This window comes from Orbicella franksi, chromosome 13, assembly GCF_964199315.1.
Source record: "Orbicella franksi chromosome 13, jaOrbFran1.1, whole genome shotgun sequence".
NCBI classification, from domain to species: domain Eukaryota; kingdom Metazoa; phylum Cnidaria; class Anthozoa; order Scleractinia; family Merulinidae; genus Orbicella; species Orbicella franksi.
This window is the reverse complement of record NC_138157.1, coordinates 9858797-9878826: the sequence shown is the minus strand read 5'-3', so window position 1 is coordinate 9878826 and position 20030 is coordinate 9858797. Positions and strand designations below refer to the sequence as shown.

The 20030-nt window shown below is 39.4% G+C and overlaps 1 long non-coding RNA gene and 1 pseudogene across 2 annotated transcripts; both read right to left on the bottom strand.

The window, feature by feature from the left end:
- Nucleotides 1–8300: 8300 nt before the first annotated feature.
- On the bottom strand, nucleotides 8301–11493 carry LOC145464874 (uncharacterized). Its single transcript, XR_014041463.1, has 3 exons — nucleotides 10967–11493; nucleotides 10265–10333; nucleotides 8301–9889 (listed from the first exon to the last, which is right to left on the bottom strand). It is a non-coding gene; the product is annotated as an uncharacterized LOC145464874 (long non-coding RNA).
- A 173-nt stretch (nucleotides 11494–11666) lies between these two features.
- Nucleotides 11667–17178, bottom strand: LOC145464867 (cytosolic Fe-S cluster assembly factor NUBP2 homolog; annotated as a pseudogene). The gene is made up of 6 exons (XR_014041461.1): nucleotides 15670–17178; nucleotides 15263–15400; nucleotides 13442–13530; nucleotides 12827–12937; nucleotides 12037–12108; nucleotides 11667–11951 (listed from the first exon to the last, which is right to left on the bottom strand). The product of XR_014041461.1 is annotated as a cytosolic Fe-S cluster assembly factor NUBP2 homolog (transcript).
- Between the last annotated feature and the right edge of the window lie 2852 nt (nucleotides 17179–20030).

Here is a 20030-nt window from a genome sequence, read left to right as displayed (position 1 = left end):
CCTTCAGAAGCCAAATAAATCGTTTTTTCTTTTATTTGACAAAATTTAAGTTCGTCATTTTATCTATTGTTTCCAAAGAAAAACATTAAAAATCTCAAAAAGCGGCCGAGTTATTTAGAAAAAACGTATTTTCAAATAAAGTTAATAAACTAGGAAGGTGTCAAAATCTTGTCAACGGGCGAGAACCCTGGGGAAATTTTCGCGGCAAACGCTCATCGCTCGTATTTCATGTCATTTGCATATTTTTATTTACATCACGCACCTGACAAAAATTCCCACGTGGAAGCTCTTTACGCTAACTCCTATGGAAAAATCAAAAGCAGAAAAAAGGCCTTAGGTAAATAAAACGAAAAAACCCGGCCCAAAGAAGAAAGAAAAAGCTCCATATTGTCAAGGAAAGAAAAAAAAACCTTGCTGAAAGTGACAAAGGCCCTTGGTTTGGCCAAACGCCTTCGACAATCTTGGCGTCTGCTGAAGATCCGGAGTGTTCGAATATCCTTGGAGCAAGTAGCTTAAAAATCAAAGTTAAGGTCAGTGCAGGCTGTGAACAAGATTCTTCGTCGGAATCTGGCGGAAGTGATGAAGAAAATGAAACCTACCCAGGGGAACTCATTTCAGCAATAAGGGTATTTCTTAAGCTGTCCGTCGATTCCTTAACGTCTTGTTTTTCAGCGGCACATTTTCCCCCTTTAACCTTTTTGGCGCGGGTTTTGCCTTTGCCTTTGCCTTTGGCGTCTTTGCCCATTATATTACGTCGCCGTCCTGAATTGAACTCCACTGAGCGAGATAAAAAAAACATGTTGCAATGCGATGCTTTTCCCGGGAAATCTTGATCTATTGTCACAGGCACTAGGAGGTGCTGTTGTTCCATTGGCTTGCGGTTTTATTAGGCGTGATAATCTCTGGGCGTGGCGCGAGTTGTTTACGAACCTTTACAATCTCGCATTTGATTTTTGGAGGAATACATCCACTTTGAGCGAATTTATAGGGTATGCAGATTTGACGGATTTTCGTGAAATTTTGCCAGAACATTCCAGAGATAATGACAAACCAAAGTGTGTCGGGAAATTTTGATATTTAACACATTTTTCCCATGGCGTCCATTTACGCAACACGTCTCGCATATTTTTAGCTACTCCAACTTTAGAAGTGGATATCTAGACAACCAATCAGAATATCGAAAAAGCCCGTCACACTTTCGTTGATTGATGCCTTGTGAATAAGACTGTGCAGCCATTTTGCTCGTACTGCGGAATCCGATACCCGATAAATTCAATAGAAGAAGCCTTGGTCGTTTCACGCCTTACCGCCTCCTGACACTTCCTAAAAGAAAACATTGCTGAAATTGTATTTTTTTCGTAAAGTACATTTATTAAGCTTTCTTATGATATATAGTTTGTTGGGCTTTTATTGAAACTGGCGCGCGTACGATTTTTTTCCCGAAGGGCACCTGCGAAGGTGGGAAGTAACCTTAAGCTAACCCAGAATTAGCGGGAATTTTGATTTCAGTTTTTGAAACTTTGCGGTAATGTTTGTGTAAACAGTTTTTTTTGGCCCTTTGTTTTGAGTTTGAATAACCTCAAACTACACAAAACATAAGCAGTGAAAAACATTTTTACTCAAGAAAATTTTATACTTCGGTTGGCTTTTAATCCTGGGTTAGCGTTAACCGGTCACGAGAACGTTATCATCACTTTGCGAAATAGCGACTTAAAACGATAACGACGCTCGCGTACCTAGCTAACGCTGCCTGTATCTAAAGTGCCTTGCTTCATATATTTATCCATCAGTTAAAATATATGATTCTCATATCAGGCCCGTCTTGTTCGAAAGGTGGATAACGCTATCCAGCGGATAAATCACTACCTAACGGATAGCGTGGTTTGTTTTGTTTACACTTGTCCGGTAGACAGGGTAGCTAGCGTTATCCAGCCGTCGAACAACTGGGTCAGGGGTCCGTTTTTCGAAGGTCCCGAAAATTTTTCACACCCGGAAAGCCATAGCAAAATCTCAAACGTTATGATTACAGCGCTGCTTTATTCACAAATTCTTGATATCAACAGAGGTTCCCTTTATACAAGAAGTTCCAGGCGTATGCACCTCTCTGTTTTTAGATACGGATTAACTAAGAATGGCTTTGCGGACCCGAAAGTTCCCGGGGCTTTCTAGAAACGGGTCCCTAAGTCGTAGTAACAACCCTGTATGTTCCAGGGAAAGTTAATCCGAAACGAAAAAAGACAAAAAAAACTTCAAACAAGTTGGAAAGAAAAAGTAAAAATCAATCAATCAAAGAAAAACAAAACCATACAAGTTGGGGGAAAAAATCCCAAACAGGGGAAAAAAAAGTCAATTAATGAAACAAAACAAAATTGTGGCGCCGCTCGGGATTTTCCTCCCAGCCCGAGTTCTAATCTCGATCGGGGGAGAGGTTATTCGACTCCCAAGCCGTTTGTGAGTAACCCCTTAAATGACATATCGAGACTTGAACTTGAGACCGCCAGATGCGACCGTTGGATCAGCCGCGCGCAAGCTGATCCCGCTGGAACACCTGGAAATCCCTTGGGTTGTTTGCAGAAAATTAAGATGCGTATACTACATAGTTAGATGCTAATTTCCGGTTCCGCTTAGTTAGAGAGCGGCACTGTATTCTGCTAGTTATAGACCTGAGGTTTGGATAAATTTCGGTGCCGCTGGAAACTCAAGAGTTACTTTCGTTAGCCAGAATTCTGCCCACAGAATTCCGCATTTTTGAGCCGAAATTGAGCAGTGTACACCTTTAATTCGAAACGGTTAGCAACACAAAAGATAACCGTTCGAAATTTGAAAACAGACATACACTGCAAAGCTAATTGAAAGTGCTGAGTATCGTTCGTAACTGCTGCTTTTCATTGCAAGTTTATTAAATCAAAAGAGATCGATCTACCAAGCGGTACTGTGCAAAGTAAGATTTGCTTACTGTTGGTCGACTCACTGCGAACGAGAATGAATGAGTGAATGAGTGATTTTCTATGCGGAGTTTGGAGCAATTTATCGATACAAGATGTAGCTGAGCTAATCGGTCACTTAAAAGGGCGCGTTCCTTTGGGGTGATCTGGATCTGGATCAGTGACCCAAGATCACTCGGATCACGGTGCATCAAAGGAACCGATGAATCCGTGACCAGAGTGGATTCATCGGTTCCTTTGATGCACTCCATGATCCGAGTGATCTTGGATCACTGATCCTGATCCAGATCACCCCAAAGGAACGCAACCTAATCTCGAGCAGTATTCCGGGGTAGAATTTCGTTGGCTGAACAGAATTTTGAGCAGAAAACGACATAGTTTTTTTTGGTGTTGCCCGCCGTTAGAATACGCCGCCAACTTACGAGCAGAATCAGTTCCGGCAAACAAGTTTCCAATGCGAAATCTTGCCATGTCATACAGGAATTTTGAATGTGATACTCATATTTCGGTATTCTCCCTTTTCACTGGGTTCAACTGTTCAACTCTCTTAACGAGACACCTGACTAGGGTTTTCTAGCTGCGGGGAAACGGCAATTGTAACAATATTAATGTATGAGAATAACAACAGCAATAAGAATGACGCACCAGTGTTCCAAGTATAGTTGTCGCCCACCCTCTCTCACCTCCCCACCCCCACCCAACCGAAAGCGACAAATCAGAGAAACCATGAAATCACAGCCGAAATGGCCTTTCAATCGTGGTTCTACTGCACTAATTCTGACTAGATCTGCCAGGCTTTTCTACGGAAATTCCACAGCAATGGCATATCACTGGAAGTTTTTAAGATTCGTTTTGTAGCGAGCAGTCAATGACGCTATACAGGAAATAACTCCAACGCATGGCTTTTGAGACCAGGCGGGCTCGCGAAATTCACACTAATTAAAGAAAACAACAACGTGAAATGTAGTCTGCACTGTCCGCAGTGGATCAGTGCTCGACCTAAACGTGAGGGATCTGTTAGTCCATGGCGACTTTCCTCCAGACCAGCCAGCACAACAACCAGGCACTTCCCCCTGCGAACGAACCATCTGCCATACATTAACCAGTCAACATTAACCAGTCAACCTCAATTCCATCACCAGGAGGACAAATTGAGATCACAGGGCATTTCAAGTGCACTTCAGATAACGTCATTTATTGTATTTCTTGCCGTAAATGTCCTACGCCGTCCTAGGACAGTCTACATCGGGGAGACAGGACGCAGATTGGCTGACCGTTTCAGGGAACACCGCCTCGACGTTGGACACAAGAAAAGTGACTTGCCTGTAGCGCAACACTTCAATAGCTCAGGCCACTCACTAGAAGACGTCGGTGTCGCCGTGCTTAAATCGGGGCTAGCAAAGAAGGATGTCCCCCAACGCGAGGAGATGAGACAAAGGGCGTTTTCCATTTACAAAAAATTTCGGAAAATTTCTGTTGGGAATTTCCGTTTGGGAAAAGCGCGTTACATTTGTCACAAGTCCCATTCGTTCACAGGCCCCTCTCTGTTGCTTCTCTGAATCTCCCCGCGAATATTCAAAATGGAGGCCAATGAGGCCCATCAGATGTTGTTTTTGTGCGAAATGTTAAAAGTATTTATAGAGGAAGAAAGTTTGATTAATTCAGAAGATGATGCATTAGATATCTTTTCAGCGGCCTCGTCGTTCATGAGACGGAATTTGCAACGAACTGAAGGCTATTTTGAACACACGTTTCCAGGATATTAACTCGATAAGTTTAAAAGTCATTTTCGAATGACAAGAGGCACAATGGAAGGTCTTTGTAGAGTCGTCCAAGCTACAAGAAGAGTGCCACAACGGCATTCATTTAGAAGGCCACCAATTCCGCTCCAGAAACAAGTATTGGCGTTCGTGAGGTTTATTTCAAACTCGGAAGTTTTCTGAAACTGATCAGCCGCCATTTTTGTTCAAACACGAGGGAGCCGAGGGAGGCCTGGCCGCTTAAAAGACCGCGGAAGGCATGGAACTGGTGATAAAGACGAGAAATCTGTAAATGGAACACAAATTTTCCATTGGGAAGTTTCCACCGGGAAAACGGGACTACCTTTTCAGCAATTCCGTTTATTCGGGAAAATTTTCAGTGGAACGAACCAAAACGTCGTGTTCCATTTACATCCCAACCGGAATTTCCGGAATTTTTTGGTACATGGAAAACGCTCAAATTTTCAAATTCCAAACACTTGCTCCTCGCGGGATAAATCGCGATTTCTCCTTTACATGATGTCGAGACACACGCGCGCAATTTTTCGTACACGCAAACAGTTTCAAAACAACACACGACTGCAAATAACAATCTCGTTATTTTACGTGGCAGCTTAAACACCCTGAGGAAGGTAGTAATGCTGGAACGTCGGTTGAGTTATGCCCCCGTTAAACGTCTTTTTAACAATATTTTTAACATTTTTGAGTTATTTTTTTGTAAAAAAAAAATACCTCTTAGTCGGCGCGTCGGGTATGTTATGGACGGGTCAATGGGTGAGTGAGTGAGTGAGTGAGTGAGTGAGTGAGTGAGTGAGTGAGTGAGTGAGTGAGTGAGTGAGTGAGTGAGTGAGTGAGTGAGTGAGTGAGTGAGTGAGTGAGTGAGTGAGTGAGTGAAAGATGTATGTATGTCACACCAGTCAGATTGGATCTACTATAAACGGCCAATCAAATTTCTTGTTGTAAAAGTAAATGGCATGTGAGGAGATTTGATCTCGATACAGTTTAGAACGGCCATATTTATTCTTCTATAAAAGAGGAAATTGGGCTTATATTGGGCTTACTTCGACGTTTTCTGTGGGTTAGGCTGAGGATTTTAGATACGAACGAGATGAGCCTTGAGGTTTGAAACAGTCCGTTAGTTAGTAGTATGCAAATGCAACGAGATATTTTTATTTTTAGTTACAAAGGTAACTTGATACTTTTGTTTTTCACAAGGAGTAAATTCAATTAGAGGTCACGAATCGTGGCTTCTAGTTCTTAGGACATGTTTTAGAGGAGACGAGACTATTTAGATTTGAAACAGTTCTAACGTTTACAACAGTAAGTGCAGGTGACGACTGTTTTGTTCTTGTTGCATGCGAATATAACGAGATGTTTTCATTTTTTAGTTACAAAGGGTAATTTGACACTCTTGTTTCTCACAAGGGAGTAAATTCAATTAGAGCTGACGAATCGTCACCACTCTTTCCCACAAGATGTTTGGTATCTTTAGTTACAAATGGTAACTTAACACTTTTGTTTTTTTATATTGGAGTAAATTCATTTCTGGACGGTTTTTACATCTCTGCAGTAGCAGTTTATTTTTTTTCTGATGGGTATTTTATGACATTCTTTTCAGTCCGATATTTTTAGAGGTAAAAAGTATCAAAACTGCTCAAATGCTCTTTGAAAACTGCGTGGCACCAAGTTAAAGTGCAGTTTAATTAAATCAGACTTTCAATGTGTCAGGGAGGCTTTTTTCTCTTTCTTTCTATTTTCGGTGAAGTAGTGTTGTTGCGCTATGTTGTGTAAAAAGGGTAACCTCGCGACTTGTATAAAATGCGAAAAGTTCTCTTAACTTGAGTATTTTTGACCAAAAATTCCTCTTGGGGGTTGGAAGAGCTATGTGATCGGTAAGTGAGGGAGTTATGCATGTGCACGTGTCTCACCAATCACAGTGTGGGTTGTATCAAAGAAAGAATCAAATAATAGCCTGTTAGAAAATAAGATGGTATCTACATTAATCTGGAGACGTGTCAGATTGCTGTAGTTTGTTCAACCAAACATTTTATGGCTTACTATTTAGTTATCTTTAATCTTTAAGTCTTTAATAAGTATACTCCTTAAACAGTGGAACTATACTAGGAGTTTAAAATAACATAATGAAAGCACGTAATAAATAATTACAATATGTATATATACAATAAAAATTATAAGTTAGTAAAAGATAAGATAAAATAGATTAAGTATAATCTCGTCGAGACAAGTTAGGACGTCTGGATATCTAGTTATCTTACCATTGCCAATGTAACATCGTGTGTACATCATAAATTCCCAGTTTCTTTCTTGCTGTACATGGCAACCAAAAAAACTTGTCAAATTAACTAAATCATTACTGTAAACAGTTTCATGAATGCTCCTATCTCCGACACTTTTAGTTCACAAACAAAATAATTCTTGCACGCCTCTCGTGCCTATGTTATGGGTTTTGATATTGATATTACCTAATTTGAACTGGTTTTGTGGAATATCAAAACTTAAAAACACTACGATCATTGCTGGAAACAGAATAAGACCGTGCTATTGCATGACGATGTTATAGCGGAGTTCCAGCGGCCCGAAGGGCCGCCAAGCGGAGCCCCATACTCATATAGGAAAGAAAAGGAAACCCATGAGTTGATTTTCTCATGGTTATCATGGCTAGCGGTATTGCTCGTGGACGCGTACGCACGACAGCGACGACGACGACGACTGAGTCGCGCAACGTGGCGGCCATACTCCAAATAATAGGTTGACAGAGACATGCAGCCTTGGTTTGCCGTGTACTTCTTTGATATTGGACATCCAAAGTTATCGAAGTTATCGACATTCGAATTTATCATTGTTATTATTATTATCCATGTCATGATCAATTGACACCTGTCAAAACAAGGTATCCGCTGACCAGTATTACGTTACCTTATCGTAGGCTCAAGTTTACAACTCGCGTTACAAAACTCAAAACAAAATTATACCTTTTCCTGGGTTAGTTTAATTTGGCTCTGAACAACCCGGCCCAGGAGCTACGCTTTTAGGCTGGTCTAAATCTATATATTAGCAGTAACCCATCGAGCCAAAATATTTTGGTTGTCACGTGATTGTCCGTACGTACCTTCGTCCGTATGCACCCTCCATGTAAATCAATGTGAAATGTCACTCTACAACAACCTAGTTCCCAAGGCTTTTCCTTTAGAGATCAGGAGGGGGAGGGTTAGAGCATACATCTTTGATATTGGGTATCTATGTTATATTCAATTTATACCTGTCAAAACAAGGCATGCACTGACCAGTATCACCTGACCATATCGCAGGCTCGTTTTTAGAGCTCATTGAGGTCACGTGTTTTTTTAAGTTGACCACTGCCCAGGTACAGGTTTTCAATTGGATCCCAGGCTCAAGCAAGGTTAAATTGTTGTAATCAGGAGCTCTGCTTTTAGGCTTTGCTAACTCTATATATTACTTAAATTGGTTGTTGTTATAAAATGAGTTGGAAAAATTATCCAGAATCAACACCAATCTACCGTTTTTGCAAACTGCATGATGTTTAGCTGTCTGGCTAGGGACAGTTCCATGTAGTTCTAATAAACAAAGTCACTGATCGATTGTTAAAATCAGATCTCATAAAGTAGGCTTAATATCACATTTCCTAAGGTAAACCAAATTCTTAAAATGTTTTCTTTTTCGCTGTACATCACAACCAGACAAACTTGTTGGATTAACCTTATCATAATTGTCAAGAGTCCACTGAGTGCTGCTACCTCCAGGGGCTTTTTATTCACAAAAAAATAACTCTTGTATTGACACGCTTGTGCACTAACCCACTAAATTAAAAACAAAATTGGAAATATGGAGTCTCCGTGTTAATTTCTCTTACACGTAAAAGTAACTCAAACGTTGATTGTTCATGCAATTCTTACAATCGCAAAATACCATGCAGATAACTGAGGCAGTACCACTTGCATTTATTTCCATTTTTTTATTGACCTTTCAGCTGCAACATTTTATGAATTTCTGACCAAAGAATCTTAGGTATATTATTGGCCGTGTAAAATTATGATTTGCAACAATCTGGATTAGGGAAGACCTCATTCAAATTGTTTCTCTGATCATAAATCACTTCTGCAACATCAGTCTGCTTATCAAAATTCAGGTACAATCATTTAACGTCACCTTGATAGGGAAAAACTGCATTCAAATCTTATTTCAACACACAGTTACAGTAATATATACAACTACAAAACTAGTTTCGTCCATGACCTCTTAATTTGGTCTCCATAACAGATTTAAATCCAAGGTGACCTGATGTAACCATGCATGAAATATAAACCTTGATACCACAAGTTAAACTATAACTAATTTGCATTTTGTTTTTCAGTCTACTTATTTATTTATTTATTTATTTATTTATTTATTTATTTATTTATTTATTTACTGGTTTATTTCTATCTTGTTATTATTATTTCTATCTGGTTATATTATTGTTGGTTGTTATTATTTGGTATCAAGTTATATTTTTCATGCGTGGTTACATGAAGTCATCCAGAATTCAAATCTTTACTGGTGACCACCTGAAGAGGTCACAGACATAACAAGTCTTGAAGTCGCATATACTATGTAACTATGTATCAAGGGAAAATTCAAACGAAGCTTTCCCCAATTCAAGATGCTGTTCAGTAATCATACTTTCTTGCTTTACAAGTAGAACTTTGTGAAGGAGGCTATTACGCATGGTTTATATGCCTCAACAACAAGGCAATGCTTGGTTTAAGTGAGTGGCAGAATCGTCCATAGAGGGGCGAAGCCATATTTTTCTATGTTAGTTTTCTTCCTTAATTAATGACTAGAGCAGGGCTTGATTGATGATTGCCGTAATTCTCATCACTGGTTTGATTGATAAGGGACTGGCACCGTAAGGAGAAACCAGTGGTTGAACACTTGGCCATCTCAGTCACATTTGTCCAACTGTATAAATGCCACATGCTCAACAACCATTTTTTGAAAACAAGTACTTGTTCCTTCAATCACTGATCTCCATTGCTTTCCAATTCTAACAGTTTGGAAGTGATTACGTCTACTGCATTTAGTGTTGGTGAGTTAGGAAACAAGTCAAAAACAGCTTGGCGTCTTCTAAGGATTGCGTTAGACTGGGATCCAGTGGAATAGAACCTACAAAGAAGGAAAAAACTATTTTTTCAAGAGCTGAAAGCAAGATATAGCTAGAAGACTCTCCTCTGCGAAAACTGACTGATTTCAATGTCAAATTGAACACATCACATCAGTGAGAATTGTCTGTAATTTGCAATGACCCCTTGTGATAAGCTTGACACAACAAAGAATTTGGTTGACATTCCTTAAGCTTCCAGCAAATGAGACCTTTGCATTTCCAAACAATATACTTTCCTGCTTGTTTTTTTTTAACACTAATATAGACAAGTGTAATAAATGGTGAAAAGACCATTTTCCATGAAACATGATCTTGATTGCCCCTTACCCCTGTATCCCCCTTCCTGTGTAGTCACTGATGTTAGTAAGTATTTTTACCTAAAAATGGAGCATTGCAGCTCTTTGCCAAAGCTTCACCTCCTCCTTTTGAAACAAATTTGTACATTTCTAAAGGAAAGAAAGTGAAATATTATTTCATACTATGAACTAGATGAAGGCACACTATAACAGTCAAAAATACAACAAGTCATAGTGTATTAAATATTCTTTTTAAATCATAAAAAGGAAAAGCCTCCTCCACACATGCATTTTGCATGGACTTGTCTGGCAATGTTTCCTCGATCCCAAATACTGTAGGTGTGCAGTGAAAAGACTTAAAACCCTGACCCTATTTAGGGATGAAGCAAAAGAAACTGATACCCTGTTTAAGGCCCGATCCAAGAAAAATGACATCCAATTCAAGGGAAAAAAAAACTATGAATGGCACCAACAGGTCAACTGTATTTCACTTCTGTGACACTGGAAGTTTAAAAGCATCAAGTGTAGAACTTATTTTCTGTTTAGCCGGGCATTTACGCATTGCAATATTAGCGGACACAATTTAGGTAGGTAACCTGTCTAAGGATCACACCGTGAATGCAATTAATGTCAACAGGGGCAAAAATGATACCCTATTTTAAGGATTGAGAACCTCAAAAGCTATAGCCTATCCCATGACACAAACCTATATAGCCCATATATGGGAGTACCACTTTCAGTGTTTCCTGCAAAGAGCATCTGTATTAGGAGGCTAACACTTACATTACAAATGAGGACAGACAAATTCACTCATGTTCTCCACCACTCTAGGATTGGGATTTTAGTTTTCTTGCGGAATGTTAGTTCTGTCCTGACGTCAGACACTGCCACACCCTGAGAAACAACAGGAATGTCATTGAAAAATCCATCAATATATTACATACTAGTTCATTCTGGTAAATTTCTTGCAAATCTTTTATTAAGCAATTGAAGATGGAGAGTTATACCATGCCCAGGAACAACTGCTGATATTTTTCTTTCATTGAGAACAAAAGGGAAAAAATGAGGGTTAAAAGTTCAGAACTGGAGACCAATTTTGCCAATCAACTGATACTAAACTAATCTTAGGTTTTGGCCAAACAATGATTAGGCTCGATTTCACCTGAATATTGATTGACTATTAAAAGGCTAGTAAATGTCTAAGTGAAAAGCTGGCCTTTCCTCAATGCTCTTACGGCTAAATTAACAATGTATTAGTCACAACAGACACAAATTAAGCAAGTGTAAACTTTCCGAAATCAGAATAAGCCTTACTAATAATTGACAGCATTTAATTATAGAACGGTTATTATAAAATAATATACTTTAATATGCATACCTGAGGAGTAGTGACAAAAATTGCTCCATCTGGATTGTAATGTCACAGATTTTCTACTAACTGTAATCATTTAATTGCTCATCAGATGTTCCTGGATTGAACAAAACCAATCTTAGAACAGAGCAATAATGATAGGATTACACTGCATACTGTAAAATGAATGTGCATGATTGTACTATCAGCAAAGTTAAGAGTATATCTGCTCTGACTCCAACTCCAGTCTCCCAGTATGCAGTATTGTATTCCCTTAAATGTCCTTAATGGGGAGCTGGCCTACTGGTGGATATCCCCTCGTATCCCTGTATTTTTGCAGTTCAGGTTGGCCAGCAACTTGTTAGTACTCATTTCTCCTCCTATGTGATGAAAGGCATTGCCAGTCAAGTCTCTCGCCTAAAAATGCAGTACAAAGACCCATGACCTAACACAACAGTACATCACAAGCCTCTGAAAATAACATTTTACACAGTCGTCATACCTGGAGGTGTATCAATAAGCTGGTAATCCAGGTCACCCCAACATACATCTGATAGAAACTGCTTGATCATTGCTAAAAAAACAAACAAACCAGTAACTGTCACTTGAGAACTCAAGAAAGTCTGTAGGAACATCAAAATGTTTGTAGCACTCTACAGAATTTGCTCCATTTTAGAAATCATTAATATAAGTGCATTGCAGACAGTGGTGCTCTGGCCTGGAACAAAGTTGTTTTAAAATAGTAGTAAAACATTTTGCTGATTTCGAACATTTTCCTTTCATTCAAAAGCCCAGAAAAGCCACAGTATTTCCGAAAGAATTTGCATAACTTTGTACAAATAGTTACACTGTGGATCCAGTGGTGACCAGCTGGGGATGTCACATAAATTTTTTTTTTGAAGACATGATTTATCATCGCAGTTATGCACACAACTTAAGCAGTTGTGAAATTAAAGCCTGAAAAAAAAAAAATCAGGCCTGAATGGGATTTGAACCCATGACATCTGCAATACCAGTGCAGTGATCTACCAACTGAGCTATTTAACTGTATTTTGAGAAATTTTGTAATATATATCAACTAGACATAATACTGCCCCCAAAAAAGAAAATTAAGTATTGTTTGCTCATTTCACAAAAAATTACTCAATATGTGGTGGCATAGCTCCTTGAAGTGATTTCAGTAGTCAGTTTCATTGATGATGAGACACTCAGATCTAGCTTTGATTAACAAGCTTGAACAGGTCAAGGTAAGTCAAAAAATATGTAAGTGAAGAGCATAAATGAATAAATACCATTTTTCTTAGGTCCTCTCCACACAACGGCATCATCTCTTATTTAATAACAAGAAACCAATTGACATAACAGCCAGTCGTTGGTCCTTGTCTGTGTAAACTGGAACCAAACTAAAAAGAAAGGTTCAGGTGATCTTTAGAAAATACTTATAGTAAACACCCTTGGCAAAAAACATAGGCAAGTTATGATGTCAATAACATATCAGCTGATCTTATAATAAAAAAAATTAGAAAGTGAAGTATGTATATGAAAAGTATGATAATTAAAACACACATCTGATGCATTTATACTGCAGATAATCTAAATTCTACGAAATAAGAAACTTCCCAAGATCAAGCAAGTTCACCCACAAAAGTTCCAAAGAAGTGGGGTAGTGGTCCCTGACAGACCAGCACTCCATGCAGGAGAAGCCGCAACACTTCAAATCAGTTTCTTGGTATCAAACTGGATATAAGGAATTCTCCTGTACTGAGCCACTAAAGGTCATAGACACTCTTTTACTGTTACACATCAAACACAAGTGTGAGAGTTGTATACAGTATATATGCATGATTTAGTTAATATTGGCTCCCACGGAATGGCTTCAGAAGATGATCCTTTATATTATGACTTACCCAGCAGAACACTATTATATGTCTTTTCCCTCTACATTCATCATCCTTGGAATACTTGGTCCACATATGTCAACATCCAGCATGCCAAGCTGGAAGATAAAGAGATAACAAAGATTAGCCATTTATTGTGATCAAGGTAGTACGGCAGCCTGTAACAATACATTCTTGAAGACACTTCTTTGCTACCAGTGGCAGATCCACAGATTTTCACTGGGGTGACTCTGGGGTAAGGGGGAGAAAGACAGAAGGTGCTGAGGGGAAGGCAAAGTGAACATTTTTTAATCCAAGACAGGATCTTTCCCTTAAATGTCACCAGTTCACACATCATGTGGCCAATACTATAAATCTTCTGATAACAGATCTCGCTCCCAAACGTAAAACACAAAATCAAGACCTATCCCAAACATAGGAAATCATCCAATAAAGCTTCCCCCCTTGCAACCCCTCCCACTGCATATGAATCAATGACTTAGGGACATTCGCCCTAATTGTTTCTGCACGTCCTTACTGTGTGCGCAAATTCACACATCATGTTATGCATGAGAGCACACACTAAGTAATAAAATGAATAGGCTGCGTGGACCCTTTCCCTCCCCTTCTATGGCCTGTAATGCAGGCTATAAAATGAACAATGATAGGGCAGAAGGCTATTGCTATAGCTTTGGCTGGTTTTAATGATCTTGGATGTTTGGTGACCCCTACTTTTCTTTCCAGAAACAGATTTTATTAACAAATATCTCCACATTGTCCAAAAATGAACAAAAAATGAATGTGGGAAGTTAAAAAAAATTTAAGATTTCTGTCCACGGGACATCGAATCCTGCCATCTTGTGGCTGCCAGGTCCATGAAACTATGGTCGCTAAATGCGAACTTCTTCATTAAGGAACCTCGCCAGTTGACTAAATTCACTTAATAGGTCCCCTTAAGGTGATTCCTCACATTTGCATCGTGCATCCTTACTGCGCATAATTTATGGCGTCAGTTAGCGTATGCTCGTGCACGCGCATCTTGAAAACATGATGGATTGCCTTGATATTGAGTTCTGTCAGTTGAAAAATGGCTATAGCTCACTAACGAGCACGGGGACCCACCTTTTTTTCCAGTCATTGTAATCAACTAATCATAAGCTTTGCATGAGAAAAGACTGAACTAATTTCTATCACTGAAAATTGAATAAATAAAGAAAATAGCAGATACACTGTGGTCTTTTCTATTTTGCAGTTTGGTAACCATATCAAGAAATTTGGTTCATTTTTTTAAATCTAGGATTTAGCTTTCTGTCTGAATCAAACTTAAAATGCTTATTTGTGTCTGACGCAATGTATTGACTGTAGTTTAATGCGTGTTCTCGTGAGTCTGGACTCACAAAGATTTTACTATTACTGGGAATGTGTTCTTATAACAAGCATTGAATAATGCCAAAATGGGGCGTTTTCAATGCTTCGCTACTCCTTAATGAACATGGGCACCCCCCGTTTTTATTTCAAAATTGAAGTTCTCATATGATAAATATTCAGTAGACAAAGTTTGAACAAAATTCTATTGTCACTTTTATTTCAGAGGAATTACCTTAAACAACATTTGGCAGAAAACATTTCACTTCAAAGATCTAATTGCAATATTTTGGGCTTACAGACATTGTGGCCTTATTCGCTAACGAAGCCCGATTATTTCAGATTTCGGGTGTTCTTCTGGGGATGTTCTCTCCAAAACGAAGTCGGTGACGCCCCATTTTTTTACATTTCGCACGACCGTCCTTAATACGGGTAAATGTAGAAATGTAAACCATAAGTCAACAGAACGCAAAGATTTCAGCTTACCTTCTTTCCTTTGTCGTAAAGGGTCCACGCTATCTGTGTCGTAAACAGTACTTTTACCAACTCCTCCTTTACCAGACAAAACAAGAATCACGTGCTTGATAGATTTTAACACTTCTTCAAGAGTTTGCTCCGACTGACCTGAAATTTACGAACAAAAAGCACATTGTATAAGTGAGAATTACTCGGACTCTGGAGAGACAGGACAATTCTAACAACGTCGTTAAGCATGCAAATAATATATTAAGCCTTTCCGTGTAGGAGGCTGGAGTTTCATTCGAAAAAAATAACAAAAAAGGACTTATACTTCTGCTTACATGTAGTCTTACTTTAAAGAAAAAATAATGTATACACCCTTAATGCAAACAGCAATTTTTTAAGTAACACATTCGTTGCACGACAGTACTCACCGTCCGCCATCTTGAATTTGAGAAGGAAACTGCTGGTCATCCTCGCGTACAGTCGGCTCAAGAAGCTTTCCCGCTGCTCTGTAGGCTCGCTCTGTAGCTGAAAAGAAAGGTCATCCTGGGACACCCAGGGGCAGTTAGTCGACGCGACATTTTCGGACGACGCGATATTTTCGGGCGAGAGTTTACATCAAGACGTAAAATTTCGCCCGAAAATATGGCGTCGTCCCGACTAACTGCCCCTGGGTCTCCGAGGTGGCCTGAAATGTCAGTCATCTTCCACCATCCAGCCTAATCGCCCGGGGATTAAGCTGAGGGTGGGAGATGACTGACATTTCAGGCTACTGAAAGATATGTTCAAAACCACAAATGAAATCAGGGACCGCGAGGGAGGAGGAAGGGCTTTAGCCCTACCACTTACTTGCTTGTGTTGAGTTTTTTGGGCTCCAGTCCATATGACATGGATAACGTACGAATTTTGCTATTGGAAAGTAACAAAACGGCGGAACAGTGACCCCTTCTGGAATAACTACATCCCACGAGTCATTTAAATTTTTTCGCTATAAACACAAGCCTTAGGCATGTGTGTATATCGAGAGAATACAAGTGTCTCGTGGGATATTCCGTGGTATACCACTCGAAAGCGACAGACAGTGCTCGACTTGCCGAAATAGTCGGATTACCGAAGAAGTTCGAAAAAGTACGATTTTTCTAGAGGTTACCGAAGGCCACCGAAGATGCTGTATTTGCCGAATTAGTCGGATTTCCGAAGATGGTCTTCTTTGACAGTAAATCGATTTTCCGAACCAGTCGGATTTCCGAAGATATTCGTCCGCACATACTTCCAGAGCTCGACTTGCGGAATATTGGATTTCCGAAGATTTTCGACACTGTTCGTTTTATTTGCCGAATTAGTCGAATCTCCGAAGATTGTCTTCTTTGGGAGTACTCGATTTTTCCGAATTACTCGGATTTTCGCATAGGCTACCGAAGATGTTCTCTTTGCCGAATTAGTCGGATTTCCAAAGATTGCCTTCTTCGACAATGTTCGATATTCCATATATGTCGTATTTCCGAAGATATTCTGCACATGCTTTGACAGTGCTCGATTTGTCGAATTAGTCGAATTTCCGAAGATGTTCAACAGTGTTCGATTTTCCCGGAGGTTATCAAAGATTGCCGAAGATGATGCTCTTCAGTTTACGCCTAACCAGTAGGCGGATTTCCAAAGGTTAACTTCTTCGACAGTGCTCGATTTACCGAAGGTTACCCAAGATGTCCGAAGTTTTCCGAAGGTCACAAAAGATCGAACGAGTAAATAATGAATGATACCGTGAGTGAGTTCCTGTCTTCATTTCCAGTTCTGCAATGCGTTTAGGCACACTTCGAAGGATGCAAACACCCACGACAAACCTTCGATTGAGTCTGGAATAAACGTGGCCTAAGCCCAACCAAAAGTTAGAAATAGTCATAGAGAGCTTTTTTCACGCATGCCAAGACTCTACAGCCCTAAATTGCTTGACATAGCCCCACACAGGCCTATATAGCTCTACATAATAATACATTTTCATACAATTGAGCTGATATAGCCCTACGGAGAGCCCTACATCTTGCTGATAGTAACACAAAATCCTTAGTAAACTCATATAACCATATATAACCAAACTTTAAGCTTGATTAACACTCCAGATAAAACTTTAAAGTACAATATCATTCAAAACCTGCTTACAAAGTCCTACAGAACCATACATAATTAGATATTCCCCATTGTTTTACATAGTCCAACCTAGAATTACATATAGGTTATTGACTAAGCGTAAGGTCAAGAGGGCTGGATATTAGCCAAGTTCTTTGTTCGTTGAGGCCAGGAAATCACACAAGCTTCGTCGTAGAGAACATCGCAAGGACGCAGCAAGCAACTTTTTTCTGTCTTATGTAATTTACAACAAGTCAATAAACTGTTTAGAAACAACAAAAGAAAATAATTAGTAACTTAACTACAACCCCACAAATTTTAGCGTAACTTCAGCACTATCCATAAATTTTCTTTTCATGAAGAAGTTCTTCTCATTCTCGATTAACCCAATAACTGAATATTTCTTCTTTGTGCAGAAAATAGAAAGACAACGTGCAAACGCTGCCTAAGCACACTTGTCCACTTTAATGTAAAAAAGACTCCAAACCAGTCTTTATCCATGGCATGCATTGGGTGAAGCATTAATAATTCAACATACAAACTACTCCTGACCTTATCAGTGCTTCTAGAGGTAAAAAATGTAATATCAGTTCAATATATAGCCAATGACATTGTTGTTGTATAGGAACATTAATTGCTTAAAGCTCAAAAAGTTAAACAGGAAATAGATGTTCATCTGCTCCATTCGAGGGTGATCATACAATCACATATTGTGTCCACATTTCTTCCTTCCTCCAAATTACTGATAACAACCAACTAGCCCTCGAAAAACCCGGATCAAGTGTTTATTAATTCTTTTAGAATTTTGACTGCAGAAAACAAAAAAACAAAAAACAAAAAAACAGAAACGACAGCCTGCAAACCCAGCTTGAAATACAGACACTGACCTCGGGGGGTCCATATGAGGACATATGAAGTCAGAAGCGCTGAGGCAGTACAGGCCCGGTCAGAAATCAACCACCCTATTCCGACACTCCATCCAGACTCATGCTTCCGGTGGATTGTCGCATGGTACTCATGATACCTGCGTGCTGTGTCCAACAGGATAGGTTTCCAACTTGCGAGCACGGAATGACTAGTCGACCTCTCGACTGCTACCACCCCTCTGGACGTGAAAGTAAAACAAGCACTAAGAGGAGCGCACGAAACTCTCCACCCAGCTTAGGAATGCGTGATTGCCTTCTGCGATCATTCCGATTTCAAAATGGACGTTTTATTAGCTTGTTCTAGCACTGATCTCGGATTTTTCTAAGAAACCGGAGTCGTTACCTGTGTCCTTATTTACTTATCCTATCATTACCAGAATTGTCCTCAGCCGGGTTGCTCTCAGGACTGAAATACTTTTCCGCATTCCATCTTACTGGATTTTTCTAAGAAACAAGTCGATACCTCTGTCCTTAATAACTTATCCTATCGTTACCAGAATTTTCCATAGTCGGGTTGCTCTCAGGAAAGACTTTGCCGCTTTCCATCCCACTGTCCGAGGCATTTCACCGGCCAGAAATCACTTGAGTTTTTCCACAGTATGGATCCTTATAAGCCACAACTGAACCAGGCTGATGATCAGTAGACTGCCGCGGTTGCGACACCGATATGCATGTCATGTACGTACTGCACAGTAATCAGCGCTTCAAGGACTAATCTAGAGAAAAGTAGGTGTTTAGATTAGTAATTCACAAAGGAAAACTACGTTTAAACGTTTTATAATTACATGCTGTCTTCGGTATCTTCGTGTCTTATCACAAAGAGTTTTTATGAAAATTGAAGCTTATTTACGAAGAGTGTAAGGGTAAATATATGTGTATATTTGCGAGAGTCGCCCTCTTGGATAAAGTAACTGCTTTCCATACACTCGGGTTCTAACTCAAGCATTTTAATATAATTTTCAGATCATTGTTCCACGGTAGTGGTGTTGAAGCTTTTCTAGGAAAATTAAACAACGAGTTTTTGCTGATATTCTGAATTGTTGTGGAGCCCGAAAGTCACTGAGAGTTACTTTCTTAACTAAGAGACTGCTTAGTCTTTGAAATATCATATGACCAAAAAATCTTCAGAAATGCCATTAGAATAAAGTTCAATCTATTTGCTGATTATATAGAATGAGAAATTCTTACTTACCTTTAAGAAGGCTTTTTCCACTGCCCTGCCTCTCTTATCTGTCTCCCCATACTTCAACATAGTGACTGTATCTAAATGTCCCACCGGTGAAGAAGGAATTAACGCGGATTGCATCGTTCAGCATCGATTATTCTGTTTGTCGGTTGCTACTAAAGATTACTACAGTAAAATTCTGAAATGTCCCAAGTGGTGAGCACCACAGAGCCCAGCGATGCTTGAATCAAACCGTTAGAAGGAATGTTGCCACCTTGTGAAGCGAACTTTCCGTCTCAAAGCTTCAAGAAACTCAGGTTCACGTGAAATGAAATGCTCAATGTTTAAATAAAACTCGCTGTATCCTTTTAAAGCTTCGCTCGCATTGCAAAAAGTCAGCAAACCTGACGCGAAGTGGATACAGCTCAAACTGAACTAAACATCGGTTGAGAAATTTGAAAATGAAATTTGGCTAAGGTGTGCATGGACAAAGGAAACTGCGTCGTTAAGTTTGAAGTTCGTTATTAAATGTGTGAATTTCTCGCGCATAGCAAGGAATTAATAATAAGTTTTGTAA